A 15,263-nucleotide genomic window follows, 5' to 3' on the forward strand; every position below is an offset into this window, starting at 1 on the left:
GCCAGAGCCGGCGAAAGGTCTGCTTCTGGGTCCCTCAAGCCCTCCTGCTGGAAACTTAAGCCGCACTTTGGGAGACCGAGGGAACAGGCCCGTGGTAAGCTGGAGTAACAGCCAGCTGACAGCGTCTGTGCCCGGCCCGGCCCGGCGAGCGGGGGGAGGAGAGGGCCCCGCGCTCTGTACCCACGGATGTGGCCATGCTGTGTGCAGCTTGCGACAGCGGTGCCTCAGCACGTTTGTGGCTTCTTGTGCAACGAGAAGTTGCACTGAGATAACGAGCGAGGAGATTCCAGCTGAAGTAGTACAAGGGAAGTGAAAACACTGTCAAGGTTTTGCCCGCTGCAAGGCATGTGCGCGCCTTTTCCAGTGCAGACACGAAACAGTGCAAAGCCGCAATGCAAAATTTTGCCAGGCCCTCAGCTGTGCCCTCAGCTCTGCTGTCGACTTACTCAGCTTAATTCCTCTTTCACACCTAAGCAGAAGTCACAACAGATCTGCCAAAGTTAATGGAGCCGCACACCTCGGCAATGGCCGCAAGGGACAACCAGACCCAGCGTGTGGCTCTGGTCTCAGTCTTGTGTGCCTGCAGTGGGGACAAAGGCAGCCACGTACACTTGCAAGGGCTACTGGTACGCTCCTGCCTCTGCTTTCTGCCTTGCTGTGAGTCTGAGAAGGTGCTGGGGGAACAAAGGGCAGAGGGATCATAATGCCCCATACACATACCAGGGCGTCAAACAGGAATCGCTGACGCATTTATTCATCTCCAGTCTGATGCAAGGTAGTGTCCCTGCTCTGCCACTGCTTTTCATGTTCTTTTTCAGTTCAACACAAATAACACTGGAACTGAATTTTCCCAGCTGTGAATAATTTTGCACAGGCCAAACACATGGCAAATTCAGCCTCCATTTCCCCTGCCATCTACTCCTTTCACCTGGCTGCCTGTTTGGCCTTGACATACACCCTGCCGTACAGTCTGTTCTCCACAATTGCCCGAGACTTCGGTCACGGTGAGACCTCCAGGCCCTCCTTACAGTTCCTACACAACCCAGCCGTTGCTCATAACTGAGCGCAGGACAGAGAAGGGATGCAGCATTTAATCTAAAATTAGTTTGATCTTCCCAGTAGGAGAGGCCAGGCAGAAGGGAACATGGGTTTGTGTTACCAGATCATGCCAATACTGTGTTTCCAGCAAAAGTCTACTCATTCAGAAGAAAGCTTAAAAGTTAGTGTACCTAGCCAGTTGTAAAATGGGAGTAGACAGAAAGATTCCTCTTCTTTTTCCTTCCTTGACAGGGCAGCCAAAGATACACTATTAACACTGAGAACTTTTCTGCCGTAAATTTGAGCCTCTTTTTTTCCCCCCATCTGATATCACTTATCTCACCATGGTTTCTGGCTAGTAGTCGGGAAACAAGAATTTAATTTAGATATGATGTTTGGATCTGTAACCAAACTTTCTTAGAAAACAGGGATGTTTGGTTTTGCATGTGTTTTGATTTAACCCATTATTATGCTGTATGGATGAGATTAAAAATCTGAGTATACGTCTGACTCTCCCAAAAGCTAGAGGTCTGTATCTGTTGTTTTGTCTTTAGCAGGAGGAGAAACAAAAAGCAAACAAAAATAAGGAGAGGAGAATAAAAAAGGAAATTTACAAAACACCTTTCTAAGGGCAGCTGCTAAATCTCACAACAACATGCTATCTGCAGTTTTCAAATGCCATCTCTCAACCTAAAATACTACAAGTCCTGGCTATGAAAGTGCTAATTTCCAAGATGAGAAGCTGGGACACAACCTCATTCCAATGCAGCCAGCCTCACTGTGATTTTTCCTCATCATTTTTATCATCCAAAGAGAGAGAACTTCCCCTTCTCCCTGAAATTTACCCCAGATAAGGTGGCCCAAGGAAACAACCTGGCTGCGGAGAAGGTGCACAGGCTGAAAGAAACTGGCTGCTCAGAAGCTGTACAGGCTGAAAGAGGAAAACACTCAGTAATACCTTTTCCTCCAAATGTGCACATTGCACTGCTTATTTTGGGCACGAATGACTTAGGATCTAAAGATATTTGCTGGCATGTTTTTAATCACCGTGCTTTTTAATTACTGCATTTTGTTGAAATGAGGTCACAGTGTTTTACCTTTTCCTCCCATGCTGGGACTATTTGCTATGTTAATTTGTGTAGCTTAGAAAAATATACGCACATCCTCTGAGCTGGGGCTGGCACCATAAAGCAAGGTCGATTTTGGCTCTATCCACTTGGCAGCTGGTGAAGGCAAGAGCTTTTGGGTGCGAGCTGCAAAGGCTCGTGGTGTGCTGTCCTTCGCTTTGAGAGGAAGCACTGCAGGCACCTCTCCCTGGACACAGGGGATGTGGGGCAACTTTGGCCTCAGATAAAATGTGCCCCCCAAGACCCACCTCTCAGCCGTCTCACTGCCATCCCCCTCCGGAGGGTGTGAGGAATGCCGGCCCCTTCTCTCCTGTGCAGTTTCAGGGAAGGGGTAGGGCTCTGGCCCACTGCTCCGTGTCAGCACCATGAGCTAAGCCTGCCACCCTTGTCATTTCTGTCATTCTAGCCCCTGCTTTGGAGTAGCTCGGGATGTGTGCTCAAAGCTGCCCTTCTTGACCTCCTCTTTCTCTACAGTTCTCCTCCTCATCCTCTGCACAAATAACTCCACTGTGTCAACAGCGGTTCAAGTAAAAGAAAGAATTTCATGAGAGGGAGGACACTGCTGATATGCACCCAGCCCAAGATGTATCTGCCAAGCTCTAGAGCCTTGAGCCAGCTGGCCTGGGCAGGGTCAAGAGGGAAGGAGTCCTATGCCAACACAGTGTCCCAATTTGATTTCAGAGAAAAAAAGCCTTTAATGTGACAACACAGGGCACCACCTTCCATTTCCACACAGCCAGTGCCTCTGGCCAGCTTTGATCAGTGCCCTGGCAGGAATGTGCAAGGTTCAGTGTATGCTTAGCCCTCAGTTATGCAGCCTCTCCTGCCAGTCCCAGAAGAAAATTAAAAACCAGGCACATCCATTTGCACCATTCTGCTGCTCTCCACAGTCTGAACTTGACAATCATCTATGGCCTCCCCCAAACATGGGCTGCTCTCTTGTCCCTGACCTTGGCTGTGAACTCCAGTGTTGTTTTTACCTCTGTTGGAGCTTCCTGAGGCTGGACTCCTGCCCTCTGAGCCTGAGACTGGGCATGGATGCACCTAACAGTGCTGAGTGAGGGGCTCTGGTTACGTGCTGGGGACCCAACAAGACCAGAAGTGAGCAGGAGTGCTGCAGCAACAACTTTGTTCAGACTCCTAACCTCTCTGCCTCCATGAAATCAGCATGGTGAAGGCATCTGGTAAAAAAGGTGGGACTTTGGTAAAATAACTTCATCACCAAGCATTAATGAGACACTCAGCCCCTTTAGAAGGCTCACCCCGGGGTGCATGGTTATACCTCAACACACAGGCTCTGTGTCCATCCCCTGGTCCCTTTCTTTTTTAGGAGTTGGAGCCTGCAGAGGTCAGAAGCTCCAATCACACCAAATGAAGCTGTGGCAGATAGTCCTAAATTATTAATGTTTCTAAATACTAAGTGCACTCAGGAACCAATTCAGCCTGCAGCACACAGGCTGTGCATCAACAGGGTCCCAAAGGGGGTCCAGAAAAAAAAAAAATCCCACTAAGGAGTCTGAGGTAGTAATTCTGTTTGCACTAACACATTTGTCTCTCCCATTGACGGAGGATACACAGAGTCATGAATCCCTTCACTTTTAAGTGCATCCACTCTTCTCATGCTGTTTTAGGCACTCCCCACCCCTGGGAGAGACACAGCTGTCCTAACCATTTTATGCACATCCAAGAGGCTAGTCTTCCAACCTAGCATAAAACTGGCACCTTTCAGGTATATGGCGAGAGCATCAGACCTCCACATCTACAATCTGACTTGAGTAAAGACTCTGATTCTGTCACTGGAAAGACTGCAATTCATTAACATAGCTCTGCTGTGCACAGTTTGATATTTATCGTTAACCACATCCCTTTAAAACTAACCTTACTGACAGCTTATTTCTGTAAGCTTCCATTTTGCTCTTCATTTAGTTTCGTCCCCCTGTGACTCTGGTGGCTCATACCTTTGGCTCCTCTGGCTACGGACCACTGGCACAATGGGCCTGCAGATAACAACTCTGACTTGGATGCTGTGCTAAAAGTTTGTTGTTTGCATGCAGTTTCAATTTGGTTTCAAGAGGACCTGATGCTGATTTTTGCTCCTGATTCAGCGTTTGGCAGGAGCATGTAATTTTGCATGTTGTAGGAAACAGGAAGAAAGTTTTAACTTCAACTACTTGGGCTGTATAGGCACAAACAACACACACAAAGCGCACGCTACTCCCGTTTATCTCCTCCACACCTCATTTCTTCTGTTCTCTTTCTCTTTACTCTTCTGGGAATGCATCTGTCTCACTTATGCTCATCTCTCCCACACCCATAGGCATGCACTGATTTGTTATTGCTAGGTCACTTGTGATTACAGGTCTGGATGCACTAGTTTATTGCAGGGTTGTCCCTGGCTTGATAGGCTGTTTGCTGTTTTGTTATTACAGTGCTAAACCTCATTCTCCCATCCTTCCAGTTCGCTATCTTTCACACAAACACACAAACCACCACAACATATTTATTTTGAAATGGCAAACACAAAAACTGACTTGGAGTTTGCAAACAATTTGAAAGGGAATGTGGGAAAAGGGGTTACGGGCCCTGGAAATGCCAGCCTCCCTGCCCCGCCTGACTTCTCGCAGTGGTTGCCATTTTTTCTGTGGGACTGGACTATAAAGCTCCAAGTGCCGCAAGAGCTGCATGGCCATTTGCTTTGTTTGGCTGCAGAAGCCCAAGCACAGCATATTCATCTGGGAGGCTGTTAGCTGGGGCAGGGGAAAACCACTGGTCCCTTTTGGCTGTACAAACACTGGCGATAGCTGTTCTAAGATAGATTTGGTCCCCTAGAGCAACAGGCACGAAAAACTGAAAATCTCTCAAAATTCTTAATGAGGTATTTACACTTATCAAATATAACAGCAAAACAAAACAAAACAAACAAAAACAACAAATCAAACAAAACAAAATAAAAAAGAAACGTGTTTTGGGCCCCTTCCAGAAAAAGGGGGATTTCAAAACCAAGCCTACACCTATCCTCCCAGCAGGCAAAATTTCCGGTCTATTTTGAAAAGTCCTGTGTATACCCTCACTGCATTCCTCCTCCTCCCCCTCCCACCAAAAGAAAAAGTTAAGGCAAATTTCTGGGCATAGTTTAAAAGCCACAAAACTTCCTCCATGTGTGTATACTCCAGCTCCACTGCAGATATTTGGAGTTACATAAAACTGGGCAGTTAGTGATTCTGGCAGCTGAAAAATTACAAAGTTCAGGGGCTGAGGAGGGCGTGGGCCAAGCTGAAGTTTTCCAGAGCACCGTACCAGATGGAAAGAGGAAAAATGCTTCTCTCTCGAGGCTCAGAAAGGTGGAGTTAGAAGCTCTGAACTCAAACAAATTGCAGGGAATGTTCTCCATTCCCTATTCCCTATGAGCACTGTTTGGCGATGCTGGTTATCAGGGATGGTTTGGACCTTAAAAAGCAATGAACGTGCCTTTCCGTATGTGGCAATGCAATGCTTTTACAGTGACACCACGGAGACTGACATGCTCCGGTTATCCATCATTACCAGAGCCATGCAAACCTTCTCCCTTATGAGCCAGCAGCGCGTTTCCATTTCCATCTGGCTGCTTGATGCGTAAGGATGAGATCAAAGCTCATCATGTAATAAACTGCTCTAGCTACCAACCGTGCTCCCAGTCAGCACATTTACACTAGAAGATGGTTTTGTGCTAAAACATCTGTTTACAGATATGATTCTAAACAGAATGGCTACATTTAAAATTATGGTTGAAGGCAGCTAACTCCAATGATCTGGACTTAGAACTATTGAGGTAGGAACAGGCACCCTTCTTAACTTCTCTGAGTACCCCCCAGTGTGTTAGTTAATACATGGTTTGAGATGCTGGAAGTTTTCAGTGTAAGTAGTCTCAGCTGGGTTTTAAAACATCTTGGCTAGTCAGGCCTAATTTTCTAGGTCTGGACAGGGTTTTAAAATGTGCCTTCAAATGTGACTAGCTGTGATCACACTAAGGACAAAATAGCATTTAAACATGCTAGTTAACAAACAGTAGAATACTATGTCCAGTTTTAAGCCATACAGTACAAGAGAGACACTGGCAAACTGAAGCAAAGTCCAGTGGAAGAGCCCTAAAATGGTCCTAAACCAAACAATTTGAGTTCAGCCTGGAGAAGGCTACGGCAGGAGACTTCAGATAAGACGACAGAATGAGATTAGAATTTTATTATTTTTACAAAAATGCTCTTACAGAAACCAAATTTAGAGATTTCACCAAAGATAATTTGTCCACTAGGAAGTGCAATAACTCAATTCATGTAAGTGAAAACTGATTTTTGATTATCATCACAGGCTAAAATGGAAAGTGACCCAAGCTACCTAGAGAGGAGATGCTTTATATATCACAATACCAACTACTAAAAGTAACTGAATCACTTAGTCTTACGCATGAAGATCTGGTTTAAAGACTGAATTTTCTGCATGGTGTCATCAGTCCTCAGCAAAAGAGGCAAAGCAAGGTCCAGTCTCTTTACCTATTTATTTTGAACACACAAAAGACTTAAACTTCTCTGAGTATAGAATCAGTCATCTAACTAAATAAAGCTACTACTTATGTGCTATGTGGTCTTGGTCAAGTCACTCAAAAGCTTACCACTTGAGATTATGGCTCTGCAGCAGTCTAAATTAAACTAACTGTTGGCTTATGTGGTCCAGCTCTGGCTATGCATTCCCATTCCTCCCTTACACCCAAAACATTGCTCATTCACCAAGACATTTCACTGATTTAGGGGAGCATAAAACTCACCTAACAAAAAGCAAGTAACACATCCTTTGCCACAAACAGGGATCACAGGAACAGCTAAACCTATAGGTAAGAAGTAACATGTAACCTCATTTAATTTTAGATAGCCATAAATTTTGACAGGTTTGGGGTTGATTTTTTGTTTGTTCATTTTTGAGAAGGGAAAGGGAAATTTTGAAAAACAAGATAAAGTGCTCATTCTCCTATACAAACCATATTCCATCATGCTTTTTCTGTTACTATCAGGTCAATTTCCTTAGGGAAATGTTGAAGTGAAAATTAATGAAACTGTGAATGCTTGCATGAAAATGTTTGTTTTACAATGAAAATACAGGCATGCCATGACAATACTTAGTGTGGGAGGGAGAAAGCATTTCAGATACTTTTTTATATCTTACAGAACATTATGTAATTTGTCACTTAGATGTCACTAAGCTACATAAAAAAAAAAAAAATCAGACATACCAAATAAAAATTATGCAAATGCCTTTTTTTCCCTGTGGTATGGTCTGTAGGATCCAGGGTTCTGACCCAGTAAGACCCTCAGTCTGGCAAGTACGTGTGTGAGTGGAAGTTGCAGGACCCTGTTGCACCACAGCACTCTCAATCTGTGCTGGAGCCCCCTTGCAGACCTTGGTGACCTGCACAGTCCATTGTTTTTTCTTTTCTGCCTGGGATCTGGCAATGACCTCCTGCAACCTAACTCCTCTCCCCACCAGTGTTTTCTCCAGGCTCTGAGTCGACCTGGCTAATGCTTTTAGCTGTAAGGAGATGAAAAGAAGGTAAGAAAAAAAAAGGGGGGAGAAAAAAAAAAAAGCAAGCCCTGCAGATGAAAGTCTGAGGCAGTGTTTTCCTTTCCAAAGTGCTGCTACATTCCCATAAGCTTGTGGTTTCCTGCATTCTGCTGGAGGGCTTTTTTTAAAAAATCCTTTTGGTGATATCTGAAGAGGGAAAATGTCCAGCACTAACAGGAGGCCTTTTGTTCTATTCGTTTCTAAGTGGACTTTAACCCAGTTACTACAGACTGAGTCACTGTAGAAACAAATAAAATAAAAGCCCTCTGTTTTGTCCCTCTGGACAGGTCAGGGACATGTTAAGTTCTGTTCTCCCTTTCCTACTTTATGGAATCAGTACTGGACCTGGCATTGCACTGCACTAATAATGAACATAGTTTATGGCTGTTCTTTTTTATATGTCCTGGCAACCCCTACAGAGTTGATATTTCAATAGAGCCAACATTTCATTAACAAAATAAATGCACAAGGGGTGTATCTATGGGTAACGAGATAAAATTAAATGGAAGAAAGGCCTGCTAGCAGGGACCAGTAAGATCTGTGTAAGCGTGACACATAAAGGTGCATGTCTGAGCTATTTTGGTACTTTCTCACATCTCAAATCTCTTAATAACTCACAGCAAACAACTGCTTGTCTCTGAATATGACTGTAAGATTCCCTTGCCATCAGGCTGAATTTTAAGCTGAATTTGAGAATGAATCATGATCATTCCCTGCAGCTCAGTTTGCTATGACAAGTTATATCCTGTCACCATACATCCATTTTAGGATAAATCACAATCTATTCAGACCCCAAACATCTAAACTAAAACAGATCTAAAAAAAAAAATAAGCATCCCATGCATAGGCCTGTAGTTCCCTGGAGCTTACTGAGGCTCTGAAAATCTTTTTGCAGAAGAGGACTCACGAGTGCCCCTCATCTCCCCCCTTTCTCTCACCAGCCCACCTTCCCTGGAAGCCTTTTTAGCTCCTCAGCCTTCCCTTATCTCTGCAGTCTCAGCTGCCTGCTGGAGCTGCCAGCACAGAGGCAGGCTGCAGGCTTGCCTTTGCCACCCTCTTGTACCCTCCTTTGGTGCTGGTTTCTACAGTGCTTATCTGAAGCCATTGTGTTGCCTTCCAATGGCCTCCTTCCCAGTCCAGGGTACTCCGATTCATTTTTAAAGTGGGCCATACTGGGAGGGAGCTAGCAGTAGGTGGGCCAGCAATGCCTTTAACAGCTGTGGGGTGGGCATGCATGCAGAGGTAGGACAGCAGGAGACTGGGACGCTCAGTAGGGAGAGTTTTGTACCAGCACGTGACTGCTCTGTCAGCACAGAGAACTGAACTCAAGCAAAGGCCAGACCGTGCCAGGCCATGGGTGTGAGTCAGCAGGAGTTTCACATGCGGCCAGCATCGTGCCAGGCATGGGAGGGCAGAGCACGGAGAGCCAGGACTGCACCAACACCAGCGCTGCTGTGCAGTCGGGGCTGTGCTCAGCACCGCACCAGGCCTCCTGCTCCCCATTCTGGCTCCCAGTCCCCAGCAAACTTGTCCTACGGCCTCGCTGCAGAGGTTTGCTGGAGAGCAGAAGTACTTTGGCCATTTCTCCTTTTCCCAGTTCAATTTCATGTGCCTGTCTTGGGATACCTCAACCCTGAAACAGTCCAGAAACCGTTGGTCCAAAAACTCTGCCCTGCCAGAATAGCTAAGGGTAAAGGGCTTGCACAGCAAATGAAAAGCGAATGTGAACTCTTACCCTATTGTCTTGTTAACACTATATTCTGTCTGCAGGAGCCTATCGGTGTATACAAGCTGCAGCACAAGTTGTTGAAAAACAAATCAACTGGTGAACAAAGGTTAGAAGGGTCTGCAATCTTGAGGTTGCTCTGCATCATTATTCCTACCTTCTTACATTTCTTTTGGTTTATTCTGCAAGAGCCAAAATAGACCAAAATAGAGTCTAAGTTCAGCACAATTGGGAGTGTAGATGGCTGACTGCTCTTTCCATGTTGTGGTAGCAGGAAGGAACACCAAGAGAGCATCTTGCCTTACCTTGTTCCTTGCTACTACATACAACTAAGATGGTCCTCACACCACTTGGGCCAATGGAAAAGATGCAAAACAAATTCCATCCCAACTAGAGAGCTGGATAGATTCCAGAGCCTGTCAAGAGCAAGTAAAACAGCAAAACATTCTGAAGTTCAGATGGCAGATTCTTTGGGACAGTTGCCAAGCAAATTTATGTTCACTTCTTGGCTGAAGCCAACTTTAAACAGAAATTAGAACAGTGAACATGGAGAGATGTTTGTGACCAGCAGAAGCAAAACATCTGGGCTTTTGCCGGAGGCAATTGAGCTCCAGATGTTGTCAACATCACAATTCTAGGAGTGCCAATCGCTTTGCAAGCTGCCCTGAGAAAGGTCACGTCACTGAACTCTTGGTGACTGAATGTCTTTTGTACGGAGAACTCCTCTCCCAGATGTGCAATGCTTGCTGGAGTTCGGTGCAATTTGCTTTGTTACCAGATTAGGCAGAGGGGAAAGAGAGATCACAAGGAGATATTCTACTTTATGAGAGCAAGCTGGTCTCATAGATACTGCATGAGTTGTGTTTGTGCTAATTCCTTTTGATACATGCTGAGTGCATTCCTTGATACAAGATGCTGCCTCAAGCTGTCAGTAAGATAATGAAATATCGGTACATCAGCCCGGTCAGTTTATAGGAATGGCACTCGTTAATATAGATACAGTTTACAGATCCGAATCAATGACGACATTGACTTCATGTTTCCCTGGAGGACATTGTGCTTACTGAGAGAAGTACTAACATAAGTTCATGTTAGAGCATGTCTTGCCAGCAAGTAGCATAGACAGAAGGAAAACATTTTAATCTCCTTTCAGGACAGAGGTCTTTCTCAGCCTTGGTTTGTAACAACTGAACTCCTTAGTTCCAGATCACTTCTTTTGCTTCTTAATCTTTGAGTCCCTGACACTGATAAAATGCTGATCATCAATTTTAGAAGCACTGTAACCCTCACACCACGTGTCATCTGTTTCCCTTCAGTGTTGCGCACATAGACCCCATAGGCCATGTTTGTGCATGTGACAGAGGAAGGAAAAACAGAGGACACATGATCTGAGGGTTATAGTGAGACTACGTGCATCTGCTTTAGGACGCAATGGTATAGCACAAATGAATGCAGTGTGTTTGCATGACACGGAGGCACATGACTAAGCATACCACTGGATAGCTCTGTGAAGATGTCAGTGGAATGGATTCTCTTTTGTAAAAGCTGGTCTCCCTGCCAGATTTTTTTTTTCCAACTCTACAGTTACTTCGCAATGTGAAAAGCTTCAGAATGAAATCTGTTTTTTGACACCGTGTATACTAGGAAGGCTTAAGAATTGTCTGTGTACTATCTGCTGCAGAGTCAAAATGTGCCTCAGTGAGAAGCACTGCACTTTATATAATAAATTGATTGGAAAATGCGTTTCAGCAGCAGAATAATATAACTTGCATCCATTTGCCTCTCAAGAAGGGATGCACAAAAGAGTTTGTCACTTAATTCAGCAGAGTGTTCAGTGGGTCAGCCTGGGAACGTACTTATTGACAAAAGGGCACATTATGGCTTTAGAGCTTGTTGGAATGAAGCAGGCTTAAATATGAGTGTGTATACAAATTGTTTTATCATATAAATTGTTGGTTGCTCTTTCTGAACGTGCAACAGCCTCTTGCTCAGAAATTAACCTAATCCGCACATGAACTGAGCTTCTTTTCCTGCTTCATTGCTATCACAAACAGCTGTTTTCTGCCTATTTGCACTTCATGCACAACTTCAGTTACCTTTTTAATTTCATAACTACTGAAGTCAGTTCATGATGAATTCTAACAGTTGTTCACACAAGGCTGCACTGCCTACATTTAGTATGCAGTATACCCAGAATCGAAGTTTAAAAAGACTTTGCATCAGCAAGCGAACAATAAAAAAAAAAAAAACAAAAAACCAGAAAGCTATTTGAGCAGAGGAATGAATTTCTGCTAAGACCTTTGACAGTAGATTCATTGGCTTCCAGCTGATCAGACAGACTTTCAGCTACTTGCTGGCTTTATTCTCGGGCAATCTGAAGACATTTGGGTAGTGCATTTTAAACCAATTGATTGTTTTCTCAGAGTCTACATAGGGGTCGGGAAAAAGGGGAGCATCTTTCTTGCTAATGTTAGCTAGACAATGGCAGCTTAACTGTAAAGCCCCCTAAAAGAGAATAAGCCTATTGTGTCCCCAGTGTGTTTCCCACATTTCAAAGGCCACTAAGTAGCACCAGCATCTTTGCCTCTGGGTTACTGAGAAGACAGACTCTTATGCTTATTAAATGATGGCTTTCCCTAATGATTTGAAACAAAAAAGGCACACACATAGGAAGCCAGAGATGTGCACATTTAAGGCTTCTCCTGCCACAAGGTCAAACACATGAAAAGACACAACAAAAAGTTTGGCCCTGAGATACCGGAGTGGACCCGCTCGCCCATCTCTCCCACACCGGCCCTTACCCTCTTTTCTACTGCGAGAGCCCCCGGTTCCAGCACAATTAGGCGCAGCACCAATGGCATTTCTGCTGCCTCTCCTTCCACTTGGCTTCACTGCTGAGAAAGAAGCTTGTTCGGCGGGGAGGCGGGCACCGCTGCCTGAATAGTCTCTGAAGCATTCATTATCTCCCGCCTAATTACATGGCCGACATAGTGTTGTTGTTGTGGGAACATTGCATCACATTAATCAGCAAGGGGATGTGCCAAGATGAAAGGGTCCCCTTGTGTCTGCTCTCTGCTGTGGAAAATGGGCAGGAGGGCGGGGGAAGGCGCGGGGTATTTATCAAGTCCCAAGGGAGGGAAGGCACAGCGGGGGCACCCGAGCTCAGCCCGGCCCTGCCGCCATCTTCCCAGGCCAGCTCTGGTGGCACGCACGCTTTTTGTGGTCACACATGGTGGAGGACTGACAGCCTTGGAGCCAAAAACCTTCACCACAGCAAGCTATGAGCAAAGGCAGTGTTGTGGCCTGCTGCTCGGCTGCTCCTCCATAGCCTGTCCTGCCCTCAGCCCTCTCTGACAAGGCAGGGGAGCTCCTCTTTGAACAACCAACTAGGCATTCAGCTTCCACCTGCCCTCTGGGCTTCACGGAAAGGCACTGTCCCTTGAAACACCCTCCAGACATGCTTTTCTCCAACAGCCTCTGGGCCAAATGTTAAATAGTAGCTGTGACCAGCCTCACAGATCAAGGTCAAGCTAGTACCCAAAAACAAAAGTTCAATTTCTCAAAGCCTGCTGGTGAGAGCCCCAGTTCACCCACATGGTGTAATTTTTAAATGGACTCTTGAAATCTGAGATCTCATTTCCTCCTATCTTTGTCCCATTTGTAGGACATTTAAAAGGCTTTGTAAGGCCTCACATAGATGCTTCTGTGTGCTGGGGCTGGGGGGAGGGCTGAGGCATCGACACTGGGCTGTTTGGCACCCTGCAAAAGACCGGGTCTGACCAGAATACCAAGTGCCAGTGCTCGCCTGAGCTGTTCACTGCTGTGAGATGCAACAGCAGCGCTCCGGAGAGGATGAGGAAAGGTGATGGAAAAATGAAGACATTACAAATGCAGTTCCTTCCATCCGTTAGACTCTCACGTTCACTTCTGATTCAATCAATTCAGATCAGCCTCCTTTAAAATCCTCCAAGGACTGGCACCAGCTCGGGCTCAGATCTCTTCCAGCTTCCCCTCCTGCAGGCTGCCTGCCCATCATGGCATTTCTTCACTTAGCTGTGCCGCAGGTTGACTTCAATTGCTTTGAATTTAAGCATCTCGCCTCCAAACCCTATTGTTTTTGCAATGCATCTGGCTTATTAATGTAGGCTATTAAAGCCACTTTGGAAGCAGATTTACCAAGATGCAAATAAGTTTATCTGCCACAAAGTAGGTGTGAACGCCAGTTCCTACTACAGTGACTGCTGCCAAGTCCTCCCACTGGTATCCCATGGTCTTTTGTGGACAATTGGGGCAGCCTGCTTATCTGCATGCCACCTGTTGTGCAGGAGTCACCCTGACCCAGTGCCACCTTTCTATTCAAATACTGGTGCCGCGTCAGGTGGTGTTCTTCAGATTTCAGCACACAGGGAGCATCACTTGTGTGGTGCTGGATGGTCCTGTGCTATGCAACTTGACTTCATTGCCCTCTGGTGAAAGGAGTACACACAACAGGGTCTCTCAACAGTTTTTTTTTTTTTTTTTTTTTTTTTTCATGGAGATCAAATGGGACCTGCATTCTACATTACAAGTGGCAACCAAACCAAAGAAGGGCAAGCTTCCAGGGTATCTTGTTGCATATAATGTAAACCAAGTTGTATGGAGCAAGAACAGATTCTCTGTCCTTTGTGCACATACATCCTCCAAAAAAGCCAACTCTGAGAGCGGTCTGTGCACTTGCTAGCTTTTCTCTGCTGCTCAGACTGGGCTGCCTTACACACAGTGCCCTTGGTACTTTATTACTCTTCCCTCAAGCTGCCAGGACACTGGTGCTCTGGCCGTCTCCTTCCCAATGGAGGCCCAGTAATTCGGCAGGACGGGGAGCATTTTGCCATGTCTGTGCTCACTGAGGCCTAGGCAAACAACGGGAATGGAATCCCAACCCGAAGACAAAACATTGTTTTATCCCTGGTGGCGTTAGGGTTGTTATCTGAACAATAACTAGCTGTCCTTTTTGTCTCACTTTTGCCTGACAAAAGTGAAGTTCTGAACTGAGATCACTGCAATATATCCTGTGCTAAAACTGTCCAGCTTACATAGGAGAAAAAAAAAAAAACTGAGAGATAACATAGTCAAAGAACTCTGGTCTCTAATCTACCAGATAGATAAAAAGACAGAAGCACGAGGAAGATGTCCTACAGCATGATACAGGAGAGATGATGACAGCGAAATGTGTCAGACTTTATAATTACTGCTAATGAGGTTAATCTAAGGGCAACTAATCCTGTGGGAGAACACAGTGTCTTGGGGATCAAGGTCTTCTCTGAAATACAGGAATGTTTTGTAGCCCTCGATCTCTAATGCCTCTCTCTTTCTGGGACATCCACGGTCCCCCAGCTCAGAAATGCCTCCTTTTCTCTGAGCCAACCCAGCAATATTCAGTCAGAGATTCCTACCCCCTCCAAGGCGGTGGCTTATCTGTTGACATCCTACACCCCAGAGCAAAGAACGGGTTTGCCTCCTGCTTGCACTAGCTCCTGACTGCAGAGGCACAAGCCCGTGTGTGCACTGTGGTTTGTTTTGAAAAGTGCCTTCTGATTTATGTTTTACCACCGCTGCCAGCTATTCCAGGTCTCCAGCTTTGTTTTGGCCCATCAGTCAAGGCATCATGAGGACCAAATGCAGATGTGCCAAATGAAGAGCTCCAGTAAGAGGTCTCAAGTAAAAACCTGCTCCGTTTCCATTTCCTTGTCCTTTTCATGGGCCCCTCTCACTGCCACACTTGTGACTACACAACAGTCCTGCAG

General features: G+C 45.6%; 1 protein-coding gene across 1 annotated transcript in view; it reads right to left on the reverse strand.

The window, feature by feature from the left end:
- RAD51B (RAD51 paralog B) overlaps positions 1–15,263 on the reverse strand; it is a 379,679-nt gene that overhangs the window by 51,730 nt on the left and 312,686 nt on the right.

Source organism: Aythya fuligula, chromosome 5, assembly GCF_009819795.1.
Source record: "Aythya fuligula isolate bAytFul2 chromosome 5, bAytFul2.pri, whole genome shotgun sequence".
NCBI classification, from domain to species: domain Eukaryota; kingdom Metazoa; phylum Chordata; class Aves; order Anseriformes; family Anatidae; genus Aythya; species Aythya fuligula.